Genomic DNA, 5,778 nt, shown 5'->3' with positions numbered 1-5,778 from the left:
GAAGTAAAGGATGAGACTTGATCTTAATTTAAAGTAACATTTTGCATGTATAAGCATGTAAGTATTCATGTAACACATATGATTCACATAAATTGCATGAGTTTAACAAGTATTCACAAAGTACAAACACGTATGAATGCGTAAAAGAGTGTAAATTTAGTTTGTTCACGAGAAATATTAATGTTTTTGATTGCGAGAGACGTGTGATTTGTGTATCGGTTTTGAAATGAATGAGGTAACAAGTATTAAAATCACATAGAAATTGAGATAACATAAAAGAGAGACTCAAAATATTGGATTGTTTCGGGTTTAGAAACTTCGACTATTCCAAAGTGAATCGAAAGTTCTTTCAAATTAGGGAAATGTGCTTTGGCATATAGGTAAAATACTCTCATCGAGAAGCGATTAAGGTATTTTACCTTTCCGGTTACTACACGTCCCTAATCGATTGAGACAATCGAAACTTTGGCGGGATCGAAAATCGAAGAGTGGGACTAGTTGACAAGATGCGGGTTTCACCCCTAACTTGACATCTTCGTACCCTAAGTGTGGTTGGTACTCATCGGGTAAAGAAAGTTAATTCCGACACTTTGACGAAGGTCCACTTGAGTTTGAATTGGAAATTGACCATCAAGATGTGGATTTCACTCCTAACTTGATGGCGTAATTTCGTATAAAATAGAATAAGCGGAGTGAGAGTCGTTCACCAAATTATGGGTTTCACGCCTATTTTTGGTGAACTTGTCTCGTTTGTATCACGAGTGTCTTCAAGTCTTCAACGTGCATTGTGTACAATGTCTTAGGAAAGACATGTTGTAAGTCTTAAGACAAAAGAAAGGAGATATAAGCAAGTAGGAAGAATTTATCTTAGGGATTACAAACTGGCCAGTTCGCATGAATCAGCAATCCCATTTGCACGAATCAGACAGTTCACTTCGTACGAAGTGGACTGTTCGATTCGCATGGATGTACAGTTCGCGCGAAATGGTCAGGTTCGCTTGAAGGGGTCTGTTTTGGGTACTTAGACTATAGACTAGGTTGAATCATGGAATTCTGCCTAATTCCCTATAGTCATGGCTCTGATACCAATCTGTCACACCCCAATTGATGGCGGAAACATCAGAGTGAGACGAAGATAGATTGCTCATTGCACACAACACTAAAGTGACAATAAAATTAACATAAACTAATTTCATTTCCAAAAGTCGGATTACAATACAAGAAAGTCAAATACAACAAATGATACAAATAACATAGTACAAAATTGATACAACATTTAAATCTAAGATGTCTCGATGTGTATCTAAAGCCTTGTCACTAAGCCCATTTAAATCATCAGCATCATCCTGCAACATGTTATAAAGTATAGATCAACACACAAGGCATTGGCGAGTATACAAGTATTTGTTACATAACACAAGGAAGTAAATTTTAAACGAATCCTCATGGCAAACTAGTTAACAAGATAAACAATAAATTGGCATGTGAACAAACTAGTCAACCCAAAGTTTAACGTAAATAACGTCTTAACATGACCCAACGTTCACAGGCGGTGCGTTATTACTATAACGCTATACATGTCAAGGGTAGGCTCGTACGAAGTTAATGTAACGCCCATATTTCTTAGTCCGAAAAGTAATATTACCATACTATTATTTAAGAAAAATTCGGGCATGACCCGTTCGTAATAAGAACAATTCCCTGTAAGATCGTCGTGTAAGAACTTAAAGATAACGCAGCGGAAAAATAGCTTTAAAAATTTCTTTATGGTCTTATAACAATACACACATTCAAGAAGAAGCTTACAAAATTCACTTCCCTTTTTAAAGGTTAACGCGTTACAAAATTAAGACCACGTAACCGTTCTTTCCGTACAACCCTTGTTATTCGACTCGATCTATGCCCGCTTATCTTCGATAGTGGTAGAAGAAATCCGTGTAGTACCTGTGGACACCACATACAACTTAACCATTAGTCATTGACAACGTCATACAACAATAATCTGATACAAATTAAAAATCATATAACATTCGACAACATAAACTTTGATTCATTCGACTATCCTCTCGGATTCCTTTGTTCCGAGTTCGGCTTCAAGGTTTGGCTTCAATTCTACAAGAGTCTGGTGTTCTCATTCCTGCATTACATTTCAATCTCAAGCACATCATTAGTAACGTCCATACTCAAACGTATTGAAACCATGTATACATGCATACCTGTCCCATTCTTTTCATAGACGATAAATCCTACTTCGTGCATTCATATATTCATACGTCTGATCATACGCACCTACATATCTACATACAATCATATTTATACATACATACATACGTACATATATGATGCATATGCTTTTGGTACGCCTAAGTGGTTAATATTTACATGTTTTAGCATCGAATTTGTATCGAGAGTTCGAGACATGTTACTTTGATGCATTTTTACATGTAGGGTAGTGGTGGAAGATTGCGTGATGATTCCGGATCATAAACCTATCACATGGAGCTTTACATACATCAAAGGAACTCAAGGAAAGTGATCTAGGCTTGTTTGGAACACCCCGACGTTCACTTTAACATGGAACCAGCGTTTGACAGTGAAGCATGGGCGTTTGGGTTTCTGCCCGGCGTTCCATACTCCCAAACCCGGCGTTCCATACTCCGGGTGCAGATACAAAACGCCCACTAAATCTCGCATAACTTTGAACCCGGTTGACCGTTTAACCTCACGTTTCTTCCTATATGCTTGTAAATTCACATTCTATCATATGAACTTAAAATCCCATATCCGGATTAAGGAAATTCTTAACTTACACGCTATTGGCTTAATAATCATTTTCTAATTATTTGACCCGTTTATGTTTTCATCAAACCACTCCTTTGTTTTAACCCAAAACATACATGAACATTATATCCATAATACTCTTATATTATTTAGAGTTTCGTACTTGGGGTTTACGCAACCGATACCCGGTATTCATTAATTTCATTCATTCCATTTAAATCTACGTATCAAACTTGTTACTAAAACCTCCACTTGCGCAAATGTATATCTATTAAACCAACTCACATCTGAGTCTTTTGACTATTAAACCACATCTCCGATTCCCGGATTGCGTACTTATGTGCAATTCTACCCATTAACCATTTATACTACCGTAGCCATTTCTTATACAACTTTTCGATATAATCATAAGACCTCATTTTGACCCGTTTGGTCTACTTAGAAAAATTCACCAATTTCATTCAACTAAATCCATATTTGACATTAAACATCATGTTTAATTAACTAAAACGCTACACTACTTAAACAAACTAAGAAGTGATTACGGAATCACTTACCTCGAGTGTCCGTTTCGTACATGCTTCATCATCCCTTTTCCGTTTGCCTTCCATGCTTTCCCCTTTAAACATGATCCTAAACTTTCATACCATCAATATTACTACTTCATTAGAATAAACACACATTCTAACATTGCATTCATTTTCACATTCGTAATCTATTTTAACTTTACTCGTCAATTTCCAACAACGCAAAGTATTAACTAGAATCATATCTTTTCATTCCCTACTCACATAATAAAACACATATACAACCACAAGATCATATATGCACACAGCACAAACGATTTCTTCCGTACTAGTCAACTCATAATTCACGATTAACAATCATCATTAAAAATTAGCTATTTTAACCCTAATCTTGAACCCGACATCATCCTTACTAGTAACCCACAAACTTGTTCTCTTGAGCATTTCATCGAACACTTGGCGGGTTTCGCATTAAAGCATAATGTACAATATATTTTCATGTTCATCTTCCTAATTTTTGTGCTCACTTGTCATTAACACCTAAATAGAAATCGCATAATTTCGCACCATACTAATTCTAGCTAACAATAACCAATCACATAAATCAATACACATTCAATTTTTGCATAAGATTTGACATGGGTAGTATACCCATGTCGCCACCCTACCTATAGCAAATGGGTTTTCCCCAAATCTTCATCATAATCAAAATTTAACATACTTTGGCATCTACCCATTCATTATCACTAACATTCATGCTTAATCTTACCCTATAATCACATATTACACAAAACCCACTTGATCAAACATCATTGAAATACCAAAATTCGACTTACATGATGGTAGAAACACTAAGGTGATCGACAATCTTGGTTCATGCATTAGTTTAGCCCTTCAATCCCCCTTCAATTTGATGGATTTTGGTGAAACTAGGGTTTCACCTCCCCCTCTGCCCCTGATCGATCGTATATACACACGCACACTCTATGTGTGTTTTTTAATTTTTCATTCTTTTAATGTTTTAAGTTTTGCCACTTTACACATTTGGCCCCTCAAAAATAATATGTATATTATTAAGACCAAGACTATCCTTACTTGTTCATAACTAGCTTAAATTAAAATTCTCATGGAATTTGGGGTGTTACAAATCTACCCCCCTTAAAGAAGGTTTCGTCCCCGAAACCTCTTTCTTTTCTTCTACAACCCGTCTAGTTTTATTCTTCGTTCACCCACTCATTCAAGTTACATTGGACGACTACATAAGCATGTTGTGAGAAATTGCCTAATCACAGATCCCATAGTCCATAATTGTTACGCCCTAATTCGTATTTGTCAAAAGTCGCAGCGGAAATTCGTGCCATAAAATTTCTTTCATTACAAACGTCTTGACTTACTTGAAAGTTCGTTTTAAAATGTATCTTTTACAAAGATAAAATATAAGTCATGTTTACTAATAGTACATACTTAATTATTCCAGTACAATCTATCTCGTGACTCGGTCTTCGATCTCTAATTCTTGTGATAATCCGCCCGTTATCCGTATAACCTGCACTCACCACATACATTCATAACATTAGTACACATTATATAAACAAGATTCATTCGCGTACACTTCACATTTCGTCATCTTTCAAACTTTAAGCATTTCATGTGCGTATCCATTTCCTGGTGAGGCTTCAATAATGTACCTGCATTACTTTTCATTCTCAAGGTGCACCATTAATAACGTTAGCCCTCAACGTGACTAAATTATGCATACATGCGTAATTACATACATACATACACATCTACATACGTACATATCATCCCTACAATTTTACATATGTGTATACTCTCATACATGTCTTATTACATACATACATATACTTCTACATACGTACGTACCTTTCCTACATCTTTACATACATACATATACTTCTACATACGTACGTACCTTTCCTACATCTTTACATACATACATACGCTCGTACATATCTTTATACATACATACATGCACATCTATATACGTACAAACCTTTCCTACATCATTACATACATGCATACACTCGTACATATCTTTATACATACATACATACATGCACATCTATATACGTACAAACCTTTCCTACATCATTACATACATGCATACACTCGTACATATCTTTATACATACATACATGCACATCTATATACGTACAAACCTTTCCTACATCATTACATACATGCATACACTCGTACATATCTTTATACATACATACATACACATCTACATACGTACAAACCTTTCCTACATCATTACATACATGCATACACTCGTACATATCTTTATACATACATACATACACATCTACATTTGTTCATACCCTTCCTACGTCATTACATACATGCATACCTTTATGTACACGTGCTAGATCACGCGTACCTCTTACATAATCATACATTATTTACATGGGTCTTAGACTTAGCTTTATAGCTCATAAACATCTAAGGA

At 35.5% G+C, this 5,778-nt stretch overlaps 1 long non-coding RNA gene across 2 annotated transcripts; it reads right to left on the bottom strand.

Moving 5' to 3' along the window:
• Nucleotides 1-1,173: 1,173 nt before the first annotated feature.
• Nucleotides 1,174-4,300, bottom strand: LOC110917289. Of its 2 annotated transcripts, none has more exons than XR_004883033.1 (2): nucleotides 4,145-4,300; nucleotides 1,174-3,414 (listed from the first exon to the last, which is right to left on the bottom strand). It is a non-coding gene; the product is annotated as an uncharacterized LOC110917289 (long non-coding RNA). The 2 variants fall into 2 exon arrangements; XR_004883034.1 differs by having other exon boundaries at nucleotides 1,748-3,419; nucleotides 4,145-4,294.
• Between the last annotated feature and the right edge of the window lie 1,478 nt (nucleotides 4,301-5,778).

The sequence above is a fragment of the Helianthus annuus genome, chromosome 16 (assembly GCF_002127325.2).
Source record: "Helianthus annuus cultivar XRQ/B chromosome 16, HanXRQr2.0-SUNRISE, whole genome shotgun sequence".
Lineage (NCBI taxonomy): Eukaryota > Viridiplantae > Streptophyta > Magnoliopsida > Asterales > Asteraceae > Helianthus > Helianthus annuus.
The sequence above is the reverse complement of the archived record's forward strand: the minus strand, read 5'-3'. Positions and strand labels throughout refer to the sequence as shown.